At 37.4% G+C, this 16,517-nt stretch overlaps 1 protein-coding gene and 1 long non-coding RNA gene across 2 annotated transcripts in view; both read left to right on the top strand.

The window, feature by feature from the left end:
- Scgdelta (sarcoglycan delta) overlaps positions 1-16,517 on the top strand; it is a 242,347-nt gene that overhangs the window by 110,061 nt on the left and 115,769 nt on the right. The gene's annotated exons all lie outside the window — the stretch shown is intronic.
- On the top strand, positions 4,562-12,292 carry LOC147873280 (uncharacterized). The gene is made up of 2 exons (XR_015535911.1): positions 4,562-4,709; positions 12,020-12,292. It is a non-coding gene; the product is annotated as an uncharacterized LOC147873280 (long non-coding RNA).

Consider the following 16,517-nt stretch of genomic DNA (forward strand, 5'->3'; position numbering starts at 1 on the left):
TACGCAAAACTACCGTGTTATTTTGTACTATGCAGAGAGGATGCGTGCCTTAACGCACGTCGTTTCATATTTTGCTACTCGAATTAAGGGATACTAATGTGGTCAACTGTCATGTGACACGGAAATTGTCTAAAAATGGAATCTAAAAAAGTAGTCCCTACTTTCATGATGTTTATTCCGAATATTATGAGACAATCAGCCACGCACAGAGTAGTTTACAGGTATTAACACTGCAAACAAACATGCTGGTATTTTTGGACCCTGCCATCCAATTCCAGAGTTCGTTTTTTAAAATCCTCATTAATACAATGTGAAATACATTTTAGATGAGCTATTAAATTATCTTAAAGCCTTTGCTACCAAAGGATGATACCGAAAGTACGCTGTTAAACACCCGTGCATCGCGAAGGGCTCGATCTCACTGCCTATGTTAATGAGACCGAAGAACTTGTTCGCCCATAACGACGCAGCCGTTGAGGTCAACTGGTGATGCTTTTGTTTGTACGTTCTGGAATGCGGCACGAATTGATTTACTGCAAACGATCACTTTGTTTATTCTATCAAGAAATATCCAATTGAGCTGCACGCAGTGGACTCGTTTTGGTCCGTCGTCTTCCTTTATGTTTACCTGTTAACGGTATGTGAAATTCCCCCAGAAGGTATAAATTTTTAGTACCGTACTTATTTGAGGGACATTCTGTAGCTCCAAGTCCAATTTTCAGAGCCGTGCTTTAACGGGTCCCTGTACAGTTATCTGAAAAATGTAGCTTTCGTCACTAAATGGAATATGTAATGTAGCTTGTAATTACATGGACATTGTTTGTAAAGACCGGAATCTAGGTGGGTTGTGACTTGGTGTTTGTATGGAACATGGAAAATAGGCTTCAAGTCGTCGGTGGAAAATATCCCAGCTAAAACTAGTTTCTGTGCCTACATTATCCAAAGCTTCCGAAGAATTTCCAGCCAAGACAGATTCACCCTGAAGATGGCAACCAAAATTATATCCGAAACGTTGGACAACTTTCTACATTTGATGCGGCTCATTCCTGAAAGCCGAAGTATGTGGACGGCAATGGGTGAGGATTATGTTCAGTGGCGAGATTCGGTGTTAACTGGTTTGCCAAATAGTTTTAATGTATATTTAATAACTCTGTGTGTTGCTGTTGGGTCTGTTCTGAGATCGTTGAAACACCGGGTCTCAGAAACGGTTCTTATCGTATTTTTAGTTGCGAAATTCTTCCGTCTCTAGGTTACTCGTACAATGGCGCGCGCCGGGTTTAATATTCAATAAAAGCCTTAGCATTGCTCCACTGCTCGGTTTAATCAGCAGTTCTCAGGAATAATTCACACCACTTGAAGCGTGCAGACGACACACGTTCTGATCTTATTTAACTCTTCAAGCAGGGGTGTGCAATTATTTTTACTGAGGTGCCTGTTAGGGCTGTTTGAAGATGACTTCGGGCCGGAAGGTTTCGCGAGAAAAATTCAGTACGTAAAAAACTATTCATGCTGAGATTTTCGGATATTATCGCTGCATTAACATATATCCTACATATCAATTTGAATAACAGAGAAACTGCATAGAAATTCTCCATTTGGAGTCGTCTTTGTGTTTGTGAGAACCAGAATGATTCCAAATGTTTTGGGAGGTGTCATCACATCCAGCACAGCGGTGACCAAGGGGGCAAACCTCTGCTAGAATTGAGGATTTAATTCCACCACACATGACTTTGTTTCCCATGCACGTTCTCACTCACAGTTTCTTCTTTTTACTACCTTCTTCCCTCCTACTTCCGCTCTCTTTCTTAATCTAACGCCTCGTGAAACCAATTACCTTTCGCGTTTGCTCTTTCTAGTCGCATTGACCTGGCCGTGTGTAAATACTAATCATGGCAAGAATTTCAAGACGACGACATTCCTGTTGTTGGGTGTACGTTAAACAAGTGTTGACTGAAGCTCATAGTTTCGTGGAACGAATTGCATTTGACAAAAGAAACCATGGCTGGATCTCCAATGTACGACTACTCTTTGCGTATTCACATCGCTTGTCTCGGGAAGGTTAAGGGATGTTACGTTATAACGTAATTGTCTTTGCAGTAAACTTTGATTTTTCTGTCTGATAACTTACTACGCATTCTGGAAGCTAAACGTGTACACGTTGCAGGAAAAGGAGCATATTTCTAGCTGCAGGAGGAGACAGGGCTCGAATCGGGCTGTAGCAGCAGGCAAAAAAATAGGATATAAATTGTAAGTCGTGTTTACCATTACAGTAACTGTACCCCGATCTGTGAACTGTAAGTCAGCCCAAGGTTTTGTATTTCCTCGCCATCTTACAAATTGACGTTACAATTGAAGTTATTTGAAACACTGTTGGAAGCAGTGCTACCAACTCGTAACCCTTAATAACTACGATGCTATGAAACAGGATCTGCAACCGAAACCAGCTCGCGCGGTATAATGAAGACTTCCTGCGTGCCCAAACAATTGAAGAGCTGTAACGCGATCCGAAATAATAAGCTACTTGTTAGGAGGAACCCTCTCCTCGTTAGAACTCTGCAAAACTCTTTTCTAGGGAGCAGAAATATTATTTTTGTTTCTTTTTTCAACTGAGTCATTAGCCTACATGGTTGCTTTAATATCCGAAAATACTGATTTCCACTGCGTGTCTGCAACTGATGAATGAAATTTGTCTTAAATTTTTTTTAAAGTCCCAGTTTTGAAGGATAACTAATTTGGAGTTGGAGTAATAGGGACTCTTTCACGAAACCGTGACTAAATAAATCCCTGTTACAGGTCTTCTTTCACATTTAGGCCTGTTTATCTAATCAAAATCTTTTTATTTGAACTGGGATTGATGGTTCATAAACGTCATCAGCAATGCCCGAAATTGAATCCAGTCCAGTTAGAATCTGAAATATATTTTACTATAATCATCCGATTAAAGTATAGTAACTTCATAGGCTACAGACCACGCTCCAATTTTATTCGGCATTATTCGACCGCTTTAAATGAATTATCTAATGGTAATGAAATAACGTGAGAGTCCATAGACCTTCTTCATGTCCACATAATGAAATTGGGTCTGTCCGTCTTTAATGCCAATTAATTGATTTCCACGAAACTTTGTGTAAAATATCATAGTGGAGTTCAGAAGATTTTTCTAAATTTAAGCTCCTACAGTCTGTAAAATCAGTATGGCAGTCATGTGAACTTCATGGAAGACGCGACTGCGTCGCTACTTTTTTGGGGTTCTGAAATCGTATACGATTATTATGTAATTTAAAATAAAATGCAACCAATATTAGGTTCCTTTGGGATGTAAAATATGACATGGTGGCAACAAAAAATGCACGTAGCTTTCAATCTTCTTGCGATGACATTGAATTTTTGATGTTATATCTAACGTATTTAACGCTGTCAGAATATGCGGTGGTATAAATTATACAGAGAAATTTGTAGTTAAATATTGTAATTAGTCATATATAGTTATTGATATTCTCACCATATAGGTATAAATATTTGAAGCAATTTGAAAATCCTTTCTAGAACTTCTTTTTATTTTTGGTACTAGAGAATATGAGATCAAAACCCCATTTACCAAACGCATAACTCATCTTTAACGAAACTAATTGTTGCGTGTGAAATGCGATCTACATATACACCTATGCACTGCAATTTTCAGGTAAACTAATTACATGACACTTGTGTTTATATGTATAATTCAGTGAAATTTTCATGCGACAGTAATTGACGAATCATGGCTGCGACTTCATACGGATTAAAAGCTAGATTATTTTCACATGAATTCATAATGTTTATGTATTTTTAAACACGTGTATGTTCGTGACAATATATTTGAGTTTAGCTTGGTTTCTTTACAACTCTACTGCGGAAAATAAACATGAACACTAATTAATCCAATGCTTTAAGCACCAGTTTACATGTTACTTTATAAGCCACATTACTTAATGTACACATGTTCAAAAAGTCTGTAACCAAAGGCGAAATATATTTTATATTTACTTTAATTTTACAGCATAATTTTCAATATGTGTATTGTCTATCTAAAGTCATATTAACAGACTAAGCAAATTGTTTCTTCGGTTCTTCTCTTAATATCTTCTTCTTTAGAAGTTTTTCCATCACGTGTGTTATGATTATTAAAAGTCTTGAAACCTTAAAAATCACTACATCAAGGTCTTTATTTTGAGGTGAAACGGGACAGGAACGACACCTAATCTATGAGTCCAAGTCCCTTTGCCGCTGATAAAATCAGCCAATTTATTAGTTTCGACCCTCTATAAGAACTTATGACAAGAGCAGTCATCTGCAGACTGAGCTATTACTGATGCAACAGAATATGTCAGGATCAATGCATCAGCATTATTCTGCACTCATATTTAATTTCATGTAATTCGACTGCATATAACTTACACATACAGCCGTTAAATAAACCAAGGAACATCTGTTAATTATACAATGAGAATATTTGGCAACTGTGCAGCCAGAAGTAGGAAACTCGCCAATTGATGCAGTGATAATGCATGGCAGAAGGGTTTTGCCGTGTCACCAGGACAGACGTCAAATATCAACAGTGCACAATTCGTAGGAATTTTCAGCAGCATCTAGTTCCAGTTTACATTCACTCAAGTGTGTCGATAACCTACCTAGGACTATTACTATTCATCCAGTGAAGTTACTGACTATAGGTACGAGAGTGAAGACATATTTGGACTTAAAACCTTGTCCTTTCTGGTCTTGATTTATTTGGTGTTTGAAAAGATCAGTGGCAGCAACATTTCCCGTCAGCCCTTCACAGATAAATCACCTTGTGGATTGTTAACGTTATAAATTATGTTATCATAGGAATATAGGCTACTAAAGGAAAAGGTTTGTATAAATAGAAGCCAGCATGGAAAGTGTTAATACATAAAGAGCATAACCACAATTTGAAAGAGTGAAAATGGGAAAGCTCGAAACTCAAACGCAGCTCCAAATTTCACTTGAACCTGAGACTCCGTAAAGCTATTGTCTTTAGTTACTTCCAGAAATGTTTGTGCAACGGTGGGAAAATAAATCAATAAGATGTCACTCAAGAGACAAATTTAATTTAGTTGTGTCTTCAGAGGATTTGTTTTGGTGGGAAAAACAGGTGTGTGAAAGACATATTCAAATTAGCGCACAATTTGTTTTAAAGTTCTTGACAGTCAACGTAAATGTTATTGTCTGAAACTTGAGGCTGGATTTTGTTGCAGCTTTTTCAAAATATCATATAACAAAAGACTACATTTAACTACCAATTGTGTGCAAATCAACTTCCCTGCTTCTTCAACAAGTCAATCTTCTAACTGACTTTAGTTACACGAATAAACTGTGTGGTCGAAGAAGAGGGTTTCATAATAACAAGGGGCCTTTTGATCAAATAAATAGTAAATGTTAAATAAAGCCTATGTTATTGTAGGTGTGTAACTCCATAGGGCATAATTGCTCTTGGAAAGCTAATTGTAATGCCAGTTAGTTAAGAAATTCCATTTAATTTTATAGGACCGAAAGTTCACTATCATTTTCATAAAAGATTTGTCCTGAGTCAGATGAATTCAATCCACACCCCAAACCCTGTTTCTCGTAGATTCACTTTAATACTATCGCCTGTATCTTCTGAGTGGCCTATTCACTTCAAGTTTCCTAATCAAAATTTGTAAACATTTCTCATCTTTTCATGTTATATGCCCCGCCCATCTAATTTATTGTACATGTCTGTCTTCTAAAAGTGCAACGGCAATTCGCAGTAAGTAATCCTACTTTTGCAGCTTTCTTCCTGCTTCGTTAAGAAGCTTGTGCCACGCAGTCGGTGGATCTAACATTTGAGGTTCGTTCGGTAGTGAATATGTGGTTTGTGATATTTTGGGTTGTGACATTGTATGGTCTCGTAGATAGTTACAGTCTTTTCGAAGGAACATACTACTTCAGTCTTCAAGGTTAATACACTTGATACGGCGTCATAACCCAAAAGACCAAAATCGATGTCCTCAAAAGAATTTAAATCCTGATAATCTGTTCTAACATGTCTCTTCAGGATAGTGTAACTGTAACGTTATAGGTACTTGGTTCGAATCATGTATATGTTATTTGCTGTCTTGGATTTTAATATTTATCAGCACTCTCCGTTCGAATGCCTCGAAATAGGCTATACTTTTGTCCTAAGTCTTTATACACCCTTCGCGGCTATCATAATTTGACATTATTCGCTGTATAACAGGGTAGTTAAAATATAAAATGATACATTTAAAATGGCTATTACTCTTATTTAAGTATAGTTTCTTGATTAATGTGTATGTCTAGTTAAATAAAACAATAACTTAGAAACCATAATTTAATCCAATTTCGTATCTCATTTCCTCTGCAGTAGATGTGTAAAAAAATTGTCATAACTCGGTCGTCGGAATCTCATTTCTCATGCAGACTACTATGTGAATGTGTGGTTGAAAATAGGGTAAGCATCTTACCCCTTAAACTCCATTTAGTATCAGTGTTTAGACTGACGGACGGTAGTAAACGCATGATTTATCAACGAATCGTCTTAGGTTCCAGGCAACTACGCACGTTGGCATATGCAGACGGTTCTGGAAGGTAAACGTTTCTGAGATGAATAAAACCCGAGTGTATATATTTATGTTGATTTCAATTTCATTATGGGGCAAATTTTAACCCCTTTTAGCTGTTTCAAGACAATTAAACGTCTGTACGCTTCCAGAAGTCGTGTATCCACGGGGTAACTTGTATGTGTCTTGGAGTTGTATCTTGGTATATTCACACTTTTATTATACAATTTAAAACTTGTTTCATTTATATTATTATTTGTATTCTGTTCTGTGACTAGTAATTATTTTAATGAGGATGCCCATCTGTATCACTGGCAGCGTTAGAAGCTTCTGTAATAACATGGTAACACCCTATGATTTCTCTGACCTTTGTCTGGTATTTAAAGTTGTTTTCTTCTTTTTCTACGCGACGAAAAAGAGTGGTTACCTACTTAATGTTTACAATGATAAATTGGTTAGTGCTGTATAAGTAAATAATCACTGTTTATTCTGAGAAGCATTTTAAACCAATAAATACATTTGTTGGGGAAACATTGAAATATTGATTGTTAAAAGCAAGTTTTACATACGATTATCATTAGGTTTTAGAGGGTTAACTAGCACTTGTAGCACATATCGAAGTTTCAGTCCACTAATACGAATAATCACCCACTGACACGATTCTGAGCCAGTTTTGTAAAACTCCGATCCCCATAACTAATTTCCCTAATATCTATTTTAATATTGTCCTTCGCGGTCATCAAAGTGGGCATTTCCCTACATGTTTCCGTATCAAAATTCTGCTTGCATTCACTACCTACCCATCCGAACACCGTGCTCAGGGCTTCGTAATGTTATTTAACTGTCTTAACCACATTACAACCCCATAATGGGTTTCAGTTAATGTGCAACGCAGAATTAACCAGATACCGTGAAAGGTGTTACCAAGCAGACGTACAGAGTAGGGCATTTTTCTCTTTTCCACTTTTTGAATAATTTCTGTACCTAAGAGGATGTTTGTATTTTATTTTTACGAAGTGTATAAAATTAACTTTTAATCGAGCTCATGTTTAATCTAGGAAACCAACGAAGAGATCTGGATAAATACAGATAAAGCTCAAATCGAACCCTCCAATTTTTTTTCAAAAGATGGTAGTTTATAAACATTTGTACATATCAAAAACATATATTTCATTGAGGTACGTAGATATGATAAATATTTAACAAAACAGGAAAATAATTTCGGGATCTGTAGTATGATTAATTGCTTAACAGCGCACATACAATGCAGGGTTTTTCTGCAATGAATGTATAAGACCAATGGAGTAGACAGAATAGGAGGAACATAGTTAGAAAATATGTACACTCGAGGCAGTAGTTCACCTTTTACTTCTTGTATAGAAGTCTAATCCCTGACTACTCAAACTGCAATAACCATGGCATATCTTTTAGAACTCGGCGTAGTTGTGTTTAACTTTTCCTTTCTTTAGAATGTCTGCGCTAATAGGTTGTAGGCATATATGATTGTTGTTGTGAAATGTATTAATTTATTTCTGTACGCGGTAAGTCCTGTAAACATGTGATAAATAAGAGAACAATTAAAGATTTTTCCAAATAAACGAGTAAAGGTATATTAGAATGAATGAAAAAACTAATGTATTCTCTTCTTGTATTAAGTTCTGAAAAGAAGCATTCACTTTTGTGAAATGTGAATAGATCCCGCTAAATTTTTGTCACGAAAATGAAGAAAAATTCTTTTCGACAGCTTACGCAAATTACAACAGTCATATCTTGCTGGTTTGGTGGAGAGCTTGTAATGAAAAACAGGGGGCATTTGCCTACAGACGGACAGACTGTATCCAAATGGGAGCAATAACATTTGAATAACTGCAGAGCCTGCTGTCCTCTTTGACTTAAACGCGAAACTGCTGTGCCGTGTGCTCCAGAAGGTTCTTCGAATTCCGGTATTCATGTCATCATTGCTGCTAATTTTCAGTCGTCTTTATATGCTGCTTATTCGCCTTCTCCTCTTTCTATCCCATATTATTCATATTATTTCCGCCATATTCCTCTCCAATCTACCACTTTCACTTCTCCCCTCAACCTTCATCTTCTGTTCATCGTCCTCTACCTTCCTTGTCTTCTAGTTTTCATCTTCCATTTTTCACTTCTTTCTCTTTTCCATTCATCATCATCATCTTCTTCTTCTTCTTCTTCTTCTTCTTCTTCTTCTTCTTCTTCTTCTTCTTCTTCTTCTTCTGCTGCTGCTGATGCTGTTCGTATCCTAACTTTCTTCTTGTTATCCTTCTCTTGTTAATTGTTGTCTTACACTTCCCACTGGTTAGCCATAGCCGGCCTAGTTTCAAAGCATCTCCATGCCAAGTGACTATAGTACTTTATCACTGACGTACCCTGTAAGTGAAAACAATAAGCTAACCGTCAGCAAAGTGATGGTATAGCTGGGTTTCCGTTCCTACTGGTGGTAGGAAATTTCTTTTCAATGTGTCACCGGCTGTGAGAACCAGGCAGCGTCTCGTACCAGGGGAAAATGCGACCTTAGCTTGAAGCTGACTACTTTCCTCCATCGACTGCCCAAGTTAAGAATTCGTAACGCCTTGTTTCCACTCCCCCATCACGCTTCCACTGTGTCGTGTTGTACACAGCTACAACTTTATTTGGTCAGATTCTTAAACAGTGATCAAACATTCATGCGAATGCTACGTTGAACAAGCAGTGACGTCACTGCAAGTTGTGTCAGTGGTGGCAGACCGGGGAGTCGTAACACAGTGTCGTACGACCTCAAATTGTTATGAGGTGGGCTTGTGGCATGAAATATTCAAAGACGGGGCGCAATTACAACCTGGTTCAGCGCACGGTTGGCTTTTCAGTCAGCCACGGTGGTTTTATGCAGTCATTACGCCAAGTGGGACTGATCTTCGAGACACTCACTCGCTTAATTTGTTTGTCTTTCCTTCTAGTCTTTCTTGACCATCATCTGTTCAAAGATTACAGAGGCTAAAGACGGCGTCAGTTTAAAACTGTAAACGATCACCCTTATGCGTGGATCCTTATCTTCGTGCCTCCTATATGCCTTCATGTTGTGATTAGACATCTTGTTTACTTTACTGTGCTTCATGTTGCATGAATTAAAACTGTCGAATAAAAACATTATACGCACAAAATGCGACTGGGAATTTTGTGCCTTGCGATTCAACTTAGAACTCGTGTATGCTGCGTGCTTGGTCGTAAATTTATACGTATTTTGCTCAGTGAGACAGCACGTGTAATATTCCCAGGTTATAAATTTTGAATTTACATTATTGTAAGTGATGCCGGATGCTGAATCAGCTATCTTATTTAAAACAAGCTTGATGACTGTGTCAACACGCACAGGACAATATGAAATATGAAATTTAATTAAAAGTAAATAAATGTTGGTAATTTAATTACAGTGCTACCAACGTGACCGTGCGAACAAGGTTACAAATGAGATGTGAGACACTGTTAGGGTCAGAGGTCATTATGTGTATGGAGAAGTGGAGCGAACATTTACTCTCTCGGTGCTACGAACGACATATCTCAATTAGGAACACCGGTTTCTTTAGCTCCGAACTTATGTGTTATTTAACCGTGCCACCGTAAACAAACCTTTATAGGCATCTCATGACAGTTCAGATAAATGCTTTGCGTTTGCCTGCAGTGTAAGTTGTATCAAGGAAAGAAAATAAAAGACTGGGTATTAAAACCGCTAATGTATTATGATAGTTTTCTTCTTCTGGGGAGGGTAGTCCGATCAGAGGAGAATAGAAAAAAGATGAAGAAGGAACATGAGGACGAAAATTACAAGAAAGAGAAGGGGAGGAAGAAAGAACGAGGAGAAGTAGAAGAAATGAAATAAGATGAATAAATAAAGGAGGTGGTGAAGATAATGTGACTGAGTCTTTCGATTACCTCAAATTAACGTATACTGAACCTACAGTCAGCAAGTTCTTGGTTTTTAAAAAGATGGACGGATGTGCTCCAATGAGGAAGTACAAATATTTTCCGAAGGCGTTATTTGCCATGCTACATACCTCATTGGTCTTTATTTTTTGTTGGTAAATTGTATTGTAAAACTAATGACATTACAGATATCACATTTCATACAGCAATTAATTATTCTTTTTTAAATTTTCCTTAATATATCAAAGAATATTCAAAATACAACTTACCTTAATGAGCTCTTTGTACGTCATGTGTCATTCCTTGTACGATTAGGCATTTTTCAGAAGTACACTTTTAACGTCTTGCAGAGTCTAGGTTATAGGTCTTTGGTATAGACACGGACAGCTTTCAGTGTGGACTTCCAATATATCCCATCAAAATCCGTCTCTGACTGTTCCTGAAATGAAACATCCCGATTAAAGGGAACGAACTCTTCGGAATGCGTTTTTTCATATTTTTACAACTGAGAAAACAGTATACGAACATTTTTAAACAATTTTTTCTAATTTAAGCCCATTCCAGATGCTATTACCACTTAAGCACTACAGTCCATTCTGCCCTCTGGCTTTTCTGAATAATTTTCCAACGGAGGGAACGCGATCATGGCTTAGCAGTGCTCTTACCTACCTACCAACCTACATATCTAATTTGACCAATATAACAAACAAAATCGCTGACACATGTCCATATTTTGAGTGGAATTTGAGCCCACGGTCTGTGTTCGAGGGGCAAAACCTTATGCGTTACTCCACACGACCACTGTGACATTTAATTATAACAAGCTATTTCAGAGCAAAACTTTTCTTTTTTCTTCTATTGATCGAGCACATACGATTTGGTTGTTTTGATATCCGCGTGCCAAACTCAGGTCGCCTACTCCATCGACCGACATTTGTCTTAAACCAGTTCCTTAGAAGGTAACTTCTTAGAATTTTCCACAGCGACTTATATCCTATCCTATAAGAGAAGCAGAGTTTTCCCACGCTGTTGTGTTCCTATAATATTCATTATCAGCGTGTAATTGTTGGCGACTAAATTTGAGGTTGCAGCCAGTTTATAAATATGGCTTAAAATTACTGTACCATATTGTAACTGCAAAGTTTTTTCACTATATACGCTTACAGATTCTGACATTTTATACTGACATTTTAAGCTGGATTTCGCTGTAGGAAGTGCAGAAACACGGTTCCATGTGGCCTATATATAAAATTTGACTATATTTTTAAAAAAATTAATACATTTCAATTGTACGACTATTTTGCAAGAGTTGCGTACAATTAACGCATAATTAAAGTTTGTGTTGTCTGTTCGTATGTTTCGTGCTCGGAAATACTAAACATATTTTCATTAACTTTGGCTCTTCGAGATTACAATGATAATCACTAGAAACAACTTAATTTTGGTCCTGATCTCTCTGATACATCTGCATGCAATTTTCTTACTTTTGATTTCAGATTCTCATGGTGGCGATTATGAAGATAACTGATTCTGTGTAGTCTGGTAGAAGTTTACCAACGTTTTAAAGGTACCTGCTATCTCAGTTATCAGGGTTACGAGTAGGTAAACTTCTGAAACACACTACGGAGTTAGAATTCACAAGACAGTTATCATTTTAAAATGGCTTATTGTAAAAAATATTGTTTTTAACAAAAAGTACAGATTTTAATTATATTTATGCCTATCAAATTTTGAGTTAAATAATATATGTAGACAGATATTTAACAGAACGCAGTGGAAAATGTTTACCTGTGTGCTGTGTGATGTTGGAGCAGGTAGCTTGTGACCAGCTCAGTTATAAAGCGTGGTAGACTGCATTGTTACTTCTTCGTCATGATGGAGACGTGTTTATAGGCGGACGCAACCCTCTAATGTCCTTGTCTCTTCCTCTCTGTTTGTGTAAGGACCATGGGGCCATATTTTGATTTATTAATCAGGAAAAAGTGATGAAACATTCATGAATACTTGATTCCCCTCACCAAACCCTCTGCACGGTGTTGCTCAACTACAAGTTGCAAGGACTGCAAAGTACGCAGCGTTCCGTAAAGCCATCGTGCTGGCTGTAAGCAGCACCAGAAGAACTACACTGCATACAGTCATAAACTAGCTTATACTGCCTTGCAAAGTTGAAGAACGGTAGAAGTGCAGAACGAATAAAGGAATGTATCCTGTAGCTTATTTAACGACGCTTTCATTATCTAGACTGTACAGCGTCGAATGAGAGGATGACAGTGAGCAATGAATTGGAAAGGATGTGGAAGAAAGCGGGAATGGCCGAAAAGGTACTCTCCCGGAATTTTCCTGGGGAGACTGAGGATGACCACGAAACCTTTCTGTTAGGATAGGCGGTTTTCAGGGCAAGATTTTAACCCGGGACCTCCCAAATACGAAGCAAGAGTGATAACCACTCAACTGCTACGTTCAGTATATCCTTTTGTTGATAGCTGTTAAAAACAATATTTTATATTATGTTTCTCAGCCTTTATGGTACCACGGATACCCTCCCCAGAAATTACCTTGTACATTTTGATTAAATATTATATAGATTAACTGAAATGTAGATAGATGGTATACTTTTTTCTTCATATTTCTTATTCCAATGTGACGATGACTGATCAATTAATGTGACTTGTCATATGAAGTTTGGATGATAATATGTTACAAACGCGTCTGATACTGTTACAAATTTATTACAATTTACAAAGTTCGACAGTTTTGAACCGTAAAATTTCCAGTCCGCCGGCGATTGGTTTCGGTAATTATAATGTTCCAGATGTTCTGATTTGATAGTTAATCTCCTTGCCTCAATTTTTCCATCCCGTTCGGAGGTAATTCTCTTTTGAATATATGTAACTTCTCTGAATGAAACGGTTCACAGAAGATGGTACATGAAGTAAAGAGTGTAAATGTAACGAAAAATAATGTGAACACACACATACGAACTGCCTGTTGTTTAAATTGCGGTTCATATATATTGACCTAGAAACCGTGGTTACGGAGGATTGATTCGATTACGAAACGTGCACTTGAATCAAATGAAATTTCAAAATGTTTTAATTCCTTTAAAATACTTCTGTGATCTCTGAAAGTTTTGTGGTGTTTCGACAAGGTCTCTTGAGAGAAAATCGCATATGCAAATAAGCTATAGCAGATTTATATGGGCATACGGCTTTAGTGATCCGGTTGAATCCAGCCCTGCCTTTTAGAACGATCCATTTTAATATTTTCCTTCCATTTATGCCTAGGTTTCTCAAGTGTCTTCGACCAAAAGGTAAGCATGTCTCATATAATATATTCGTGCTTATGCTTAAGTTTTATTATGCTTTACATAATCACCCGAATAATAACAACATTTATAGATTGTACATGAAACAAAAAATTATTACAAAATTTTGGTGTTAACATTTGTGGAAAGAGATGAAATACCCAGCACCTGGGGGTGGAGGTTGTGACGATGTATACTGGAATTATTTGGTTTAAGATATAGTCCACTGGTGAGCTTTTGTGAAGAAGGTGATGGACCACAGTCCTCGTGTTGTAGCAGTGTAATTGCTACAGACGAATGCGCTCGGGATCACAGCTCCACCGTCAACTGTTTGGGAACAACAATCGGTCAGGCGGACATGCTGTTTCTCGGTTGTCAACTTTCCATCCACTCGATCTTATCCACGGAGACTTGAACGAAAGGGACTTCCCCTGAGAGCTCATGCATATTCCAGTATCTCATTTCGGTACATAATCTGCCTTGATACCCTGACGTTGCCACCGACTGGATGGATGGGGTGACACTCACACTGCCTAATCCGGCTTCTCACACTGCAGCATTACTTGGTTTCTACCTTTCTTCGTACTTTCTATGACCAGCCTGGCGTTTAGAACTGTAACGTGTAACATTATAATGCAGGCTGCTTGGGAGCCTCACAACTCACAAGTTCTTGAAACACGAATCTTCATTATCGTGTTTGCATGGTTCCCACTCTGAGGAGGATGATCCAGTTTACATCCTGGTACATCACATATTTGAATTATGCTACAATAATTTACCTCATACTTCGAGTCTCTCTCCCCCTGAAATTTTCTAATAAATTTTATATGCACTTCTCATTTCCCAGTGCTGTTCCAGGGTTACCACACACGTCACCCATCTCATCTCTATATAATAACAATAATAATAATTGGTGGGAAATAAGTAGCTCAGTTGATTACCTAAAAATTAGTCAACTGTCTAGTGATAGTAATATAAGAAGAATGTGCGTGGAAAGACCCGACATTATTCTATTTGAGTTTCAAACAACCAAGAGTTATTTGAGACTTGAGGATCTCACGGCGATTAATATGAAGATGGCTCACTTCTGGATTGTTGCGCAAGCACCTCTAAAACGTCTGCAAACTTCTAACATACTACATGGTACAATAACCCTAAGGATAGTCGTTTTGAGACAGATATTATATTTTCCTGATAAATTTCAATGTAAAAATTTCGTAGAAAATCATATCAAAATCTAGTAAGTGGATTGCTGGATTGCAGGATAAATAATCCGGACGATGGAGGTCGTCTTCGCATTATGCGCCCAGTTTACACACAAGAACGCATAATAACAATCCCTGTATTTGTATAATGTTTATAATCTTCCGCACCCAAATTCACCCTACCCTACTTAAACGTAAATTAAGTACTTGCCGTATTTTAGTGTTCCTTACAGAAATTGTTCTACCTATTTAACAGACTGCACGTCTTGTCTCTTACGTAGTTGTGTCAGTGTGCGTAAAGCTGGGTTCGCACTCTGAGTTTTGGAAGTGTAATTATTTGTAGCAGCCGCGATTACGTGTCAGAGTCTCTAAGCCGAGTGTAAACACGACGTAATCCGCCATATGAATATAAGTGGCTGAGCCTCTAGTTCGAATCTTACAGAACAACCATAGTGTGGCGTTCAACTCATGTGCTGGGGGTTAGTGGAATACGCTGTTTAGAATTTGTTATGACGATATTAAAAGCGCGCTCTCCTCGATCGTATTCAAGTATACAATTTATATGAACATCTGTTCCAAAACATTTCGTTTCTTAGAAAAAGCAGCAAAATAAATCGATTTAGATATTTAACAACAGCAGTTCATATCGTCCTTCTTGATAACACAATGTTATATAGTACTCTTTGTATTTGAATCACATAATCATGATACATGACGTCAGCATATTATAACAAATATTTCTGCTTCATGTTCGGAACGCCTACGGTTTAAATCGTCTTCCCTAGGTCGGTCAATGTCATTGAGATTTTTCATTGTTTTCCTCCGCCTCTCCAATTAAATTATCAGTTCCTAGGCCTAAAATACTATTAGAAACGTTATCGTTAATAATGACCACGTTTCGTAATTCTGACAAGAAAGTTCGGTTATATTAAGGGAATTTGAACCATCTAACTTTTCTTTAAACCCAAATGTTGCCGAAAATTCTTATTTACGGTGACGTAATCTGTACTGAAACTTCAAATACAGTACGTTACGTTCGAGCACCTAATGACTGTTCTGAAAGAATAATGTGCAGAATTTTGTACTTTTACAAGTGTCCTATTATAATTTTGCTCAGTTAAATAATTTTAGTTTTGATCAGATGATATATGTCATAGTACCTGTTTGACAACACGTATTTTAATCACGTACTCCTTCAAAGTACTTTGATAAAGAATACTTAACTGTATTAATATTGTTTTAGGGCTTTCATATTCTACAGAGCGACATCCTCTCATTAATAACATTGTATTTAATAATCTCCGACTCTTGTCTGTCTGTCCGACGGATAGAACTTGTCCATAATTGAAAAGAGATGTATATATCGCAGTTTCTCTGACAATCCTTCAATACACTAAGCGATCGTTACGCAGTGCCACGACTGTTATTAGTAGGATATTGGTCAACGGCAGTATATACTTTTAAAACTGTCATGACAAACAAGGA

This window comes from Zootermopsis nevadensis, unplaced genomic scaffold, assembly GCF_977971745.1.
Source record: "Zootermopsis nevadensis isolate Lab colony 2312 unplaced genomic scaffold, Znev_1.0 Znev_ptg000020l, whole genome shotgun sequence".
Lineage (NCBI taxonomy): Eukaryota > Metazoa > Arthropoda > Insecta > Blattodea > Termopsidae > Zootermopsis > Zootermopsis nevadensis.